The sequence below is a fragment of the Bombus bifarius genome, unplaced genomic scaffold (genome assembly GCF_011952205.1).
Source record: "Bombus bifarius isolate JDL3187 unplaced genomic scaffold, Bbif_JDL3187 scf7180000009790, whole genome shotgun sequence".
NCBI lineage: Eukaryota > Metazoa > Arthropoda > Insecta > Hymenoptera > Apidae > Bombus > Bombus bifarius.
This window is the reverse complement of record NW_022885336.1, coordinates 1,303,795-1,318,615: the sequence shown is the minus strand read 5'-3', so window position 1 is coordinate 1,318,615 and position 14,821 is coordinate 1,303,795.

The window sequence follows — 14,821 nt, the reverse complement described above, 5'->3', positions numbered from 1 at the left end:
TTTAGCTTTAATAGGTACCTCGCAAAATATTTCATTTTACATATCCGTCAGGTGAATTTAAAAGACACGTGCGGATATTTAAATTGGCTACAAAATATTGGAATGCGTTTTTACGAGTTTCAGCAAGTCCGTAACGAGGAAGAATAACGCGGTTTTAATTTGAAAACGGGTCGAGCGTCGGTTTTACGTGTTGCTAACTTTTCTCAGCCAGCGAGACTTCTATAATCCAGCGGCGACATATGTATACACACAGAATCGTTTCGACTATTATGAGCTGGTGGCATACAATTCTTGTCATGATTTGTCGCCCCTCGATTTTTAGCTTTCGTAATTTAAAACCCTCTCTCGAAACTTGCCACGTAAAGGGATATTTGCCAGAAAATACTTTCAAACGAATTTCGTTTCGAATTTCTTTAGGCGCCACCTTCTACCACCTGGTGATAAGGTTAACGGGCTACGGTTAACGTTATTCCCAGGAATAAAGGAAACCTTTTGGAACGAATCATTGAACAGAAAAATAAACTGAATCGTCTTTTGATGAACCGCTGCCATACCGTCCTGACACAACCGACGCTTATAAATCCGACGTATTCGTTTGGGGCGCAAAGTCGAAAATAGAACAATTTTCCATTCCGCCTTCGAATCCGTAGTAAATTCGTTTCGTTCCACTCAGATATAACGATGGAAACGTCTCTGATCGATACATGCTGCGTGAAATGATATTTATTGGATCATCCTGAAAGCTCCTGAATTTCCACAATCCTTTATGTTGAATAAATAAATCTCTATTGAAAATCAATATTGTTCTCTTCTTAAATAATACAAAAAAATTGAATATACAACGTCTACCATTTACATAAATATGAGGGTTATTTTCACTGTTATTTGGTAATGGGAAAACATAGATAAAATGAGATTACGTTATTCGAGGACCTTTAATTGATGGTAAAAAAGGAAAAACTCCTTTTTTTCTTCCTTCATAGTAATCCTAAAAGTCACTTTAAAATCATCAACTTTTTTGGACTGAATATATCATTTATTTTTTCAATTGGACGATATTGAAACTAGTTCAACGGCTTATAACATCATAACCTTGAAATGACCTCCATGGTGTCCCCGAGGGATTTCTTTACAATTAAATGCAAATTGATTATAGAATTTTTCTCAGTTGCTTTTCCTTTATCTTTAAGCTTTTACCTTCAACAAAAATGGAAATAATACAGATGACTGTAGTTAGCAAGACTTCTTAAGAATTGTGGATCTTAATGACCGAAATAAAAGTAAAGGAACACTAAGGTTACACTTACAATTCGTATTGAAATAGTTTTAGATTTATTTAATAAACGATTTCCAGGATCTTCGTCGATATACATTTGCATGCGTCTCAGCACTCTCTTTGTCTCACCATCTTCTATAACACACTGCCAACGGAACAATTACATTCATCTGTTTTTCGAGACGCCGCGCATGCACATACTCCCACACATTCATATTCACATACGTTTGTCACTACTACGCGGCTAATCTAGTCTAGCACACAAAATTATACATATCTCAATAAGACTCACGGCTACCCATTTCTGTAGTTTCTGTAATGTCTAACATCGAGAGCACATATTTACAGAATTAAGCATGCAGTTTTTATATGTTGCGTTTTTCGGTGTTGAGGGGCAAGGAAAGGATCCTGATTGCCCTAAGTAATGTGCAAAATGTAATGTTGGGACATGTGCAAAGATCAGGTCAAAGCCTAACGGTTCACTGTCAGGTAGTATGGAATGACGTGGATTTGCGTATGGTCGTTGTCACAAACATTTCGTCGATTTCACCAACGCAAGTGAAGTCCCTATGTAGATCCGTTGTGGTTGCGTGACGTCGATGGAGCGGTTAGGCTCCTCCCAATGACCCAACCGAATCGAGTCTTTTGCAGATACAAGTCGGTATCGTTTGATTGATTGATAATTTGTCCGCCGCATGTTGATCCCGCGCTCAATAAGATGTCGATCGGGCCAGGCCTATGGAATCTTGGATCGGCTGGCTGGAGATTCCTGGGTATTTGGATCATTGATCTACGGGTTGATCTGGGACCAATGTCGCTATTGCCGGTGTTACCAAAAACGTCAATGTACATTTGTATGTGTCTTCCATGGAGGTTATTGTGGCCGTGATATGGAGCTTTGCAGTCGTCTTTAGGGTATCAAGGGCTTCGATTGGGATCGAACATCTCCAATGCTTTATGCCGAGTGATTTAACCAACTTTTCGGTCATAAAGTTCAGGGTTGAGCCGGTGTCTAGTAGAGTTCTACATCGGATTGGTTGTGCCTTGTGATTAAAAATGTTTATTTGGGATGTGACTAACAGGTCGTGACGCACTGGGTCAGATGGAGACGTAACCGGTGAGTAGATCTCTTTCGAAGTCGTGGGCTTTCGTTGCCATTGTTTCCTCTATCCTTGAGTGTTAGATGTGGGTCTTAGAGTAAATTTTCAACCTCTCCGCGGAGACGAGGGTGGTGTTTGATTACATGGTGGTGTTGATATCGGTCCGGAACCAGTACCTGATACACATTTTGTCGGTATCGACGTCGATGCTTGTTGTACGCTGTTCGCTTCAGAGTTGGTGTTTGACTCTTCTCTCGCTGAGATTTGACTGACTGTCCGCTCTCATGTAATTACGAAGGAAAGCTCGGTGTGGGTGTGATTTTTGAACGAAGGAAGTGGATTCGTTGTTCACACTTTTTGTTAGGAAACGTGAGGGTAACGATCCGCGATGCCCATTGGTTATAGCCAACGTTAATGAATGAAGATAGGAGGAGGAAACCTCCTACCAATGTGGCTCGTGTGTGACTTGTTCATGGGAAAAGCCTGCTTTTTCCGATAGGTTTATAAGAGCGCACAATAAACCTAAGGATTGCTCTAAGGACCATCCATAAACCGAAAATGCTTACAGGATTAAGTTAAAAGATTCAGTTTATAGTGGGACCTTAGGTTTATTGAGGGTCTGAATGACGGTACGCGGACCCTTGGCAGCCAGACCACGAGGGACATCGCACGGACTATCTCACGCGACGTAACGCCCATATCGTTCTTCATATTTCTCTTGCTTTATTTATCGCGCAAGCGCTTCGTGGTTGAATTGCAAAATATACAATAAAACATGGCCAATTACTTACCAGTTTTATTCGCGGAAACTACGTAAACTAAATCATTGTGAAGAAATATATTTGCAAATTAGGACGAACACACAGAAATGGATTCATAGGTTGAATTTAAAAAATTTCTTTTTTAAATTCTGTTATGTTTCACGAAAAGAAGTTAGTTTGTATTGTTTACGTTAGAGGTCGCTTTTAAAATAATGTACACGGAGAAATTGCTAGGGTACTTATGACTTTTTAATTAAACGCTTATGAATCACACAAATAGTAAACGAAATGGAATTTGATAAACATAGTGCCACTGTAATTAACTAATAAATTTACGTTCCAACAAACATAGGCACGCGGGCATGTAACGTACAAGAGACATTTGTTGCAACTGCAGCGTGTACATTAATTGCTTCACGGTTTAGTTCGCTTTACATAATTATTCCTGCAATAAAATATCAGAGTAATTGTTGCCAGCACAATAATACGGTTCCCATTGCGCGATCGTTAACGAACTGCAAAGCGTTCACGGCTGTAAGTACTGTCTTCCATAAATTCTGAATGACAAAGATACTGGATACATTTCGATACGAATTGATCGTATTGTAATTTGTAGAATTGTTACGATAGCGATAACGATTTAAACAAACCGTTCTATAAATTACATTCAACGATCGTTTTATATTCAACCATTTTTCATGATTCGTTTTGCACATACAGTTTTATCAACGATTAATATCAGAGTTTACCTAACATTTATTATTTTCGAACGGAATGAAGGGAAATTTTTTCTCAGGATGAAACTAATCGAAGAATTCCATGAATTCTGTGAGTCTTGATATGACGACGTTGTGCTCAAAATACGGCTGAAAATTGTATTTTACAAATTTCATATATAACTTTTCTTAACTCTTCATACATACGCTTTTTAATTTTGCTTTGTTTGAATTATCTTCGAGTTGTATCTTGTAGAACATTTCTTAACTTTGAAGAGAACAAAGAATTTTTATTGATACGCGTGATTTTTCGGTGAGCGTACATAGATGTTTGTAACTGGCTCGTTATCGTGCGAGAAGGAAAATTATCATAAATGAAAGAAGGAAGAAGGCAAAGCTTGAAAGTAAAGAAAGTTCAATCAAATAGAAGAACATTTTTGTTTGTTCGCCGGTTATTTGAGAATTGCTCGCCCTGCGATCCGAATAAACACTTGTATTGCATTTCCTCCTTCCTTCCTTCCTTCCTTACTATGCACAAAACTTCTGATTTTCCCCTCCTGTGCGCGCTTAGCTTTCGCTTTACAATCCAAACATCTCCTACTAATTTCCCGATTATGAATAACACGTAGCGATCATCACAGCCATCCGATTTATCGTCCGGAAATAACACAATATTCAAAATATGAATATAGCATTCAGGCAATTGATTATTCTGTCGACTAGTCGATTTGTACACAGGAATATTTAATTTGGTTATAAATGCTTAAATAACGCGAATCCCACATCAACGTGTATATTTCGTTTGCGTTAATAATTATCCCCCGATGTTGTTTGTGAAACGAACGTAATAGGTATTGGGTTGGCAACTAAGTGATTGCGGATTTTGTCATTAGGTGGTAATGACAAAATGCGCAATCACTTAGTTGCCAACCCAATACAATGGCTCACGAAAATATTCGAACGCCTACAGAAATATTTGATGCTATTTTTAATGTATTATGCGTATACGTATACACACGTACTAAATACGTAAAAGTAATTTATGATAAACGTTGAGATACTTTTGTGAGCCAGTTCGATGTTTCTGCCTAAACTTTCCACATTGAGAAGAGAAAAAAATTCACGTAGACAACTTTCACTGCCCGCAGCGCAAAAACAATAGAAATTCTTTACATCATTCGACAAATGCCCTATAATTTCGCGTCCAATTTCTCGTTAATTCATCGGATCGCTCAGTTCCGTTTCGTACTGTTCTTCGCGTATGCGAATAATTGAGATCCGTGGAACGCGCCGGTCTTCCCCTATCCCCTAAATGAGAAATTATGCCATTATCGTGCAATTTTTTACCTCGCAAGATATTTCACAAGACGTTTAAGATGACGCGTTGCGTTGAATTTGTCGGTTTGGCGATTCGACGAACGAGCCCCGTCGGGGAAACGATATTAAAGAAGCCGCGCGACGGATACGATTAAAAAACGCAGGGTAAAGAAGAAAGGAAAGAAACGATGGACAAAATGGGCGAAAAGAGCGCGAGACATCGCAGGAAGAAGAGGAAGGGAAAATGATTGTTATTAAAAGCCACGAAAGCGCGAGCTACGAGTCAATCTCTCCCTGGCCGGACTTTTGCCCAGCGACACGGAAAAATTTCGCTGCTCTTTCGGTCTCGCGCTTAAGTCGTGCTCCGGGCACGTACATCAAGAGCTACGACTATTAAGGAACAAAAGGCGGAAAAGGAACGAGAGCAGAGGCGTACTCAGAGATATGGAGACGAGGAGGCTGGATAGAGAGTGAGAGACACGGACGAAAATTAAAGAAACGGCGAAAGAAACTCATTGTTAGAGTGAAGAAAATGAGAAAAACACGAAGAACCGAGAAGGGGGCGGTTGTAAGGATAAATATTAAATGGAACTACAGAGGGGGAGAGTGCACGGTGAAAAGTTGATAGAGATGAAGATACAGAACGATGATATAAAGTGTACCCCGAAAAAAAAGGGGAAGAATGAAGAAAGAAAGTCATGGTCGTGTACCGGAAAAGAAAGAAAGAAGAGGATGGATAAAAACTCCAAGATGGTTAGTATGAAGAAACAGATATACATGCGGGAAAAAATGAAACGGGTAACATTGGTGTTAGCGGGAGAAACAAAGACATTCGATGAAATAATAGTATAAGCGAGACAGGAGAAACGAAAAGGGAGAGAAGAGAGTGTAGAAGCCATAAAGTCTGGCCACGAGAATTTCATATTCCCCTTCTTTAACGCGTTTCCTCCAGCAAGGGGGAAACTCGGGAGCCAGAGCGAGGATCTTAAACCCGAAAGTTCACCCGCTGAAGTGGCTACCTCGCTACGACCTATGCCCTTGCTCAGAATTTACAAGTCCTTAAATCCTGCCACCACCGAGGGGGTTGTTCGAAGGTGTTAAATTCTTCGCGAATACAAGTTTTGTTTCTCGTATCGTCGATAACAACGGTAACTTCTCTTAAGATCGTTCAAAACGTTCCTTCTCTAAATAAAATAGCAGTCGATAAAAGAACTCGTTACAGAAACTGATCTTCTATCATAAATGATACGCGAATATGTATGCATTTATGAAAAATTTAAGCGTGCAAAAAATTCGTAGAGCTCACGTAATATAGAAAATGCACAAAAAGAATATCTAAAAAGATCTTGTTTACTTAGGTTGGTAAAAATATTCAAAAGTTTGCAGAAACATCAGCAGTCTAATAGTCATAAAAGTGATAAACGTTTCAAGTTTGAGCTTAGCGCACTATTTATGAACTTCAATCTACGAAGCAAAATTAGACGTATAGCAGTAGACAACGTAAGGTCTAGCATTTCTGATAGATGACGACGTTGGGCGATGCAGAACTGGGAAGAAGAGCATTGGCCGATGATTGATAGTGAAAAATACGAACGTGTTTGCACGTGGCAAAGCCATTAAGGCGACCAGTTAAACGAGCGTGCCTGTTTTACGAAACAAAAAAGATTCGCCAGCTTCGGCCATCAATAAGACGTTACATCCAATATGCGCGCGTTTGTCGATAGACGTTTAAGGTTATTTTGTCATTTCGTCCCGTGGCGTGAAACAGGATAAAAATCGATAGAAAAATGAACGCTGGTTCACACGAATCTGGCATTAAAAAATGCTTCTAATGTTCGATTTATGGAGTTTCAATTAAGATAAACAAACCGACGATGACGCGAAAAAGCCGTCGACTAAATGTTTTCTGTTTCAAAGTTCACTTTTCGCTCGTTGCGAATTCATTAACCGCGAATTATTAGTGGATAAACGGTGCTTTCGGGTTCTGAAACGCGTAGATTTGGTAGCATGATCGATCGATGAATTATCGCTTTCGCGGGTGCAGTCAGATAATCGAATAAATTTGTAACTCATCGAGGCTTTGAAACGTTTACCATTAATAGTATATAACGAAACGACTCATAGAGTAATTACTAGACTTCGAATGCACATGTAAATTTTTATGGATGCAAGCGAATAAATAAGATTATTTCACCTACTAAATATTATAATGAATATCATACTTTGGATTTATGTATTTCTGTATATTATTGTGTCGTAATCTTTTTTGTCCTGGCTTCGTACGTATTAGAAAATGTTCACAATTTTGTACAATGTCTTTGCCTTTCGAAAATTCTCTTTATTTTCTGATATGCTTAAAATTTCGTAGCTTTTCAAGCTTAGAAAAAGGGACAAACATTACAACTTAATATATGCATTCTGTGTTTTGCATCTTTCAATTTTTCATAAATCTATAAAAACTTGCATTTTACTGATTTGTAGCGGCACTCCACAGTAAACTTTCCAACGGTTTCTGTCCCGTGGCTCGCTACACAAAGACCCTAAAAATTCTACAGACGAATGTCGATACATCCTCACAGAATATTTTCAGCTAACCTAAGACCCGCTATAAATCTGAGGATTTATTTACCTAAGGTTCTCCAATGGAACAAATAGTCTTTGTCTTAACAGTCCCTAAATTTATCACCTATTACGGCAAGATACGGGAAATCTGCTTTTCTCGCGTACGATGCTTCCCGCTATCAAAAGGACGGTTAGCATCCTTCTCCAACCACCACCACAGAAATTAACCAATTAACAGCAACGTCCTCCATTACCCTCACTTTCCGAATGAAGGCTTTCCCTCAACGAATCCGATGATCTCGTATCCTTAGACGCACCCCATCATAGTTTTCTTTTGCAGCATCATCGCGACGAAAAGTCAGTCGTTAGACGCTTGTTGGTAGTTAGCAGTAATAATTGATCCGAGTTTCTCGACATCTTAAGCAATCATCTGAGATGGATAGGTCGTGATAGTGCGCTAACTGTTGGCTGTGTGTAACTCCGCTGGTTGTGTTCCGTTGGCTGAGATAGGTTCTGCTGCGGGTGTAGATGTCGCTGTTGGGGTACCGCTGTTTTTCTTCTAATGTAAAAATCGTGGAAGAAAAATCGGAACATGGTCGCCGGGATTTGAACCCGGCTCCCGAACGTTCGTAACCTAAGGCGCTAACCACTGCGCTGCCGTCGTCCGACTCTAGTTAGTGTCGAGTGATGGTATTTGCTGTCGAGTGCTGCCACACATCTTCCGAATTTGTATCGTGCATCGAAACGCATCGACCAGAAGTCAAACTTGTAATCGCGAATCGCGAACCGCTAATAGTAATTGCGAGTTCTACGCAAAGTGTACATATAGAGTATATGTTAATAAATATATATTGTTAAATATACTCAAGTGTTTCTTCCGCACCTATCACGACCTGTCCACCTCAGATTATATACGAATCTCGTACTTTTTCCTAATTCGACTGTATTTCTCATTGTAGCATATTTTCTATTAACTATCGTTGACGAAGTGAAGTTGTTATTAATTATTCTGGTTGACTAAAACGGAAGAAAGCAAGATACCGTTTTGATTTCGGTGCGACGTAAATCGTTCTCACACTGAAGTTCCAGAAACAGATAAGGAAAATTTAGTTAACTCCCATCTGGTATCAGATCGAAGAAATAGTATATATAGTTCGTATAACTAAATACGTGACTGCACATTATAATAAATTCAACTTACTGTCGTTGGGAATTCAACTGTTTTCCACTTCTCACGAAGTTCAACGGAAGATAAAGGATAGAGTACATAAAGTTTCAGACAAACGACTGCTACTACCAACCAGATACATTTTGAAACAACCACGCGTGTTATCTTGACACTGGTCCAAATGTAAAATATGTATAATAAGAAATATTTAAAACCGCATAAAAAGAAAGATACATCTACGTGCTATAACAAATATGGTACAAAATTTCAATAAATTATATTTATTGTAGAATTTGTATAATTTTCAAGTAATTGTTTCATATTCATTGAAAAGCTGAAGTATTTTAGCTTTCAATCATGTCTTCATATAAATAATTATACTCTATACATATCGTTGATTCGCTACAAGATCGTTTATTTTAAAATATCTGTAAGTATCAACTCTAAAAGTGAACAATTTCATTATTTTATCTAAAAAAGAATTATATTATTTAACAAACAGAATTTCACAATTCAAAAATTATTTCAGCTCTGTTTTTAATAGTAAGATTATTAGATATTTTCAAAACTGAAAGATTATTATCTAAATCGTAATAGAAAGAATTGTTTTTCACCATTAAATGGTCGTGTCTGTAATTTCCTGAAAAATGTATTCTTTCTAACTACATCACTCTTTTATCAAACCAACGACAAATAATAGGTCGTTTATCTTGATTTATTAATGTTACACATAACAAGTAATTTTTAATTCCACAAGATTTCCAACCTTAAAAAAGCGACAAAAGAAACATTAAAATTATTTGGAAAACGGTAACAAGATTTTATCGCGCTCGTTGCGCGCCCATTGAACTCCAAATGATTAATTGAAGATTGAATTAACGCGGCGTGGAATACAATATTCACACGGGAGTGTGACTTCATTTATTTTGTCGTTCTCGGTTATTAAGCAATTAGTTCTTTTGCTGCACGACTTCTCGTGTTTAATTTCCTCCTCCTATTCTTGGCTGTACTTAATCGAACATTTCTATGTATACATTTATCTTTTTTCTGCCTTCTTTTGCCGTTTTCTTCCTCGTATGGCCCTTGGCACACGAAATTACGCAACACACAGAGGAAAACTTCTCGTTGCTTCCCGCAAACTTCCGCGGCTACGGAATACGCCGCAAAAACTTTCGCACAAGAATTCTGAGCCAGTCGGTGATATAGTACAACGGACTTTAATTTTCCTAGGGCGCGGCGGTACTCAAAATTTCTATCCAAGTTTTACAATTCAACGGGGCCGCCCCTTCGGCCAGTAACCAATGTGAATCACGGTGAAACAATCGGAAAGTTAGCGCTGGTAACTACCCCAACCGAGAAAATTACGTTCGCAGCGAAACTTCTCTCGGGACGGCAGTATGGAAAAACGTCGTTGTTGCTGCAAATTGAACCATACTGCTGTGCGACAACGTGCCGCGGATTACGTGCCACTTTGATAAGGTTTTAAAACTACGCATAAGTAGTGGGACACCTGGTGCAAATCGATTAAAATGTTGATATTTTTATTATGTTTCCGACATTATGACAAAATAATCTCCCCCTACTGTTAATTCTTTATTTTTCGCTATCACTGGGATCAAATGTTCTACTAAACTTAAACTGAAACAATTACATCTCCATCATTTAAATTATACGTTTATCCAATATTTCTTTATTTGTAGTAGTTAATGTTAATTATCCTTTTTATCAATATCTCCTAACTGTATATAGTCCTTCATGATAACATCAGAGATGAAAATTAAATTTGAATATTTTATATATTTAGATACTCAGCATGCTAAAAACAGCATCTAATAATTGTATATTTATTTTAACGAGAAGCAACAATTGATATCTGACACTGGCGTATCAAAAACAAAGACTATATATTCTGTCTGTATATTGTTAACACTGTTATAAAATGTTGCGAGGACAAGAAAAGTGTGAAGTAAGACAAATCAAAAAGATCATTTAGTTCAAACGATGAGCGAATGAGTAGTAGAGTGAGCCACTGTAGTCCCACTATAACTCGAAATATAAGATGACATCCACTCTCTATATAAGGGCGGTCTGAGTTCCGGCAAATCCAGAGCGTCGTCTCAGCTCGAGAAATGACTAGGCAAATCAGCACAGCGAAACACTGATATTCGAAATTTTTGACGAGACTTCCGGAAAATGGAAATCTTGCAACGTACGAACGATCGGTCTCGAGAAGAGATTCGTGTTGGGATAGTGCGAATCGAGACGTTTACTATTGTAGCGGTCCATGGTCGTAAAGAAAGTTCCAGGGTTGAAGCACGTGTGTTGGTCACATGGCTCGCGAAACAACGTCTGAGGACAAGATGACGTAAAAGAATAAATGCTGGGACTTACTAAAAAAATCCATGAGCCTTCGAAGAGAACATTTATTGTTTTCTTGCCTACGAGTTCTTCCATCCCCATCTCGGAAGAAAACTTGCTCTACCGAGGACCTCGGCACCTTATAAAAAGGCAAACGAGGAAAAATGCGAGATAGTCGACCATAGTGCATCATAGTCGTTTCTTAGTTGTTCATAGTCGTTCTTAGTCGCTGGTGGTCAACAAAAGTTTGATTCGGTTGTTGTCACGGAAATTTGCGAGGACGGCACTATGGGCCAGGAAAATCCGCCTGTCAGACGTGCGCGACCAAGCGAACCAAGCGCTGAGACACAGTGTGGCCCAACTTACTATGTTGAGACGGTTAGGATGTCTGGTGAACATCGACCCTTCCCTAGAAGAAGCAATGACCGCAAGGTTGCTGTTGGAGCCGGGAGAATCCCCGAGAGACATGGGAGCACACTGATTGAAGCTGGGTTACCTCGATCCTGAATAATCGCTACTCTTGCGAGATTCTTTTTTTTTTGTTTGTTATATGTATTGTTTTATGTATATATTTGTATTTTTGTATATACAGGGTGGTTGGTAACTGATAGTACAAGCGGAAAGGGGGTGATTCTACGCGAAAAAAGAAATCGAAAATATAGAATAAAAATTTTTCGTTTGAGGCTTTGTTTTCAAGAAAAGCGACTTTGAATTTTCGCTCGGTACGCGTGCGGTACGTTATAACGGATCTCACTGTAGATCGTTGTCGCGATGGAAAAATTAAAAAAAAAAGAAAATTAAAAAAAATTTTTATTGTGTATTTTCGACTTCTCTTTTCACGTAGAATCACCTTCTTTCCGCTTGTACCACCAGTTACCAACCACCCTGTATATTAGTATTTGTAGCGGCACACGAGTCAGAGGTCGATTCAAATCCTGATGTTGTTTTGCCTCGGAGTATCAAGACCGTTAGGTTACAAGTAATGTAAGAACAAATAAGCTCCGGGCAAAACAATGTTGCTGTTACATACAACCGTCAAACGTAGACGAATTCGAATTTTCCGGTTCTCCCCCGACCAATATAAATAAACGGGCGCGATCGCGAGCAGAGGAGTTTTCGAACAGTATCGAAGAGCATCAACGAGTATCGAAGTGAATCTACAGAGTTTCTCCGAGTATTTATCGAGTATTTATTCCGCGACTTGTATGTGTACCAACGACTCACAAATTCGTCTGTAAATAATTTATTTATTCAAAATATATTTAACGGACTGCGACAGCTCTCGTTATTTCGCTCAACCTAACAACGACCTGTCTGAGTCGTGAGTCTGAACGCGTTAACGATGTCGAGCAGGAACACTACGGTTTCGACTATTCGAGCTATCTGCGTGCCACCGCTGAAGCCGAAGAAGGTCGAGTTCTGGTTCGCTTTATTCGAGAGACAGCTCGCGACTACTGGCATCAAGGATGACAAAGAAAAAGTCAACGCCCTGCTCGGGTGCCTCGAACTAGAGCATTTACAACAAGTAGAGGACATCATATTGAATCTCCCGGACTCCGGGCAATATGTTCGGCTAAAAAACGAGTTAACACGGAGGTTGATGGATTCCGAAAGCGAACTGGTAAGAAAGCAGATAGAAAGCGAAACTATGGGCGACAAGAAGCCGTCCGAATTCTACCACGATCTGAAGAATCTCGGCAGTCCCTTCGTGCCGGAGCAGTCTATTTTCACAATCTGGAAAAGCCGGCTACCCGATCACATATGGCACGTTTTGTCGGTGATACAGGACATAACAATTGAAAAACAAATTCAGGTCGCGGATAGGGTAGAGGAAGTCTGTACTGGAAATTATCGGAGCGGGTCCGGCTTCTCAAGCGCTTGCACACAGATCATAAACACCGGAGCGACCAATGTCACTACCAACGTTATCAGCGAAATTCGCGAAGAAATGAAGCAACTTCACGCGAAAATCAACGCACTGAGCACGGAATGCCGTCGACGAGCACGTTCATGCACACCGGGGACATATCGCTATAGTTCGAGATCCCCAGACGGTCCTCGCTATTACCATGCGAACCGTGAACGTGAGCGAAGGTGTCGATCCCCGCGCAAGTAGTAGCGGGGAAACGGGTCCAGTCGTCCGTAAACGCGGCGAACGTCGGCGGCTTGGGAACCTGCCGCATTTTTATTCGGGACCAGCGAACGAATGTCGCTTATTTAATAGACACTGGTGCGGACACGTGCGCCTATCCGCGTAATAAGGTACATGGACCTGCGAACAGAAGCGACGTAACGGTTTCCGTAGATCATTTAAGCCCGGCGTTTGTAGTTCCGGACGATCTAGAAGAAAAGACCGCCGAATCTCGTAACATACTAATTCCGGCAAAGCAAGCAAATGCGCACGACGAAAACAGCGCAAGCAGCGATCACGGAAGAAAACACCAGGAATAAGTATGTTACGCGGTCCGGACGTAGAGTCCGTTTTTCCGATTGGATCCTGGCAGATTGTCGGATGGAGTATATCGATAATAAAAAAATAACGATGACAAAGAGAAACTCTGTAGATATTTTAAAAGTTTAACTCAATAAAAACGTTATCACTGGAAGGGGAGGGTGATGTAGCGGCACACGAGTCAGAGGACAATTCAAATCCTGTTGTTGTTTTGCCTCGGAGTATTAAGACCGTTAGGTTACAAGTAATGTAAGAACAAATAAACTCCGGGCAAAGCAATGTTGCCGCTACATACAACCGTCAAACGTAGACGAACTCGAATTTTCCGGTTCTCCCCCGACCAGTCTAAAAAAGCGAGCAGAGGAGTTTTCGAACAGTATCGAAGAGCATCAACGAGTATAAACGAGTATCGAAGTGAATCTACAGAGTTTCTCCGAGTATTTATTGAATATTTATTCCGCGACTTGTATTTGTACCAACAACTCACAAATTCGTCTGTAAATAATTCATTTATTTATTTATTCAAAATATATTTGACGGACTGCGACAGCAATATTTTGCTCTTGTTATTTCGCTCAACCTAACAACGACCAATCCTCCACATATTATTACCGAATAAAAACTAATACAAATTTCCTTGCAAAGTTCAGATAACTTTTAAACTAATGAATTTTCGAGTCAAGTACCTGTATACTCTTCTGTAGGGAATAGAAAACTGCATCGACTGGCGTCTAAAAATATGTATCGTACTATTTAGAAAAACAAAGACTACCCTAAAGTCTCGAAGGTGCATCTACCTAGATAAGATCTGCGACCATCGCCAGATATTTCTCTCGACAAGTTCTATTTGAAACTCTTTTTTCGAATAATATACAGTTTAGATTTTGTAACCGATTAAAATGGGACATCCAATGTATATATAAGTTATGTATATATGGAGACAAGACCATCATAATTACATTATTGAATTAATTTACGAATTAAATAATGAATACTATGTTATGAATCTGAAAATGTATATAGAAGTTACAAGATATTTATTGCATATACTTTGCAAAATTACGAACCCTAAACTAATCATAACAAAAAGTCACCGTTAACTTGGCTGCGT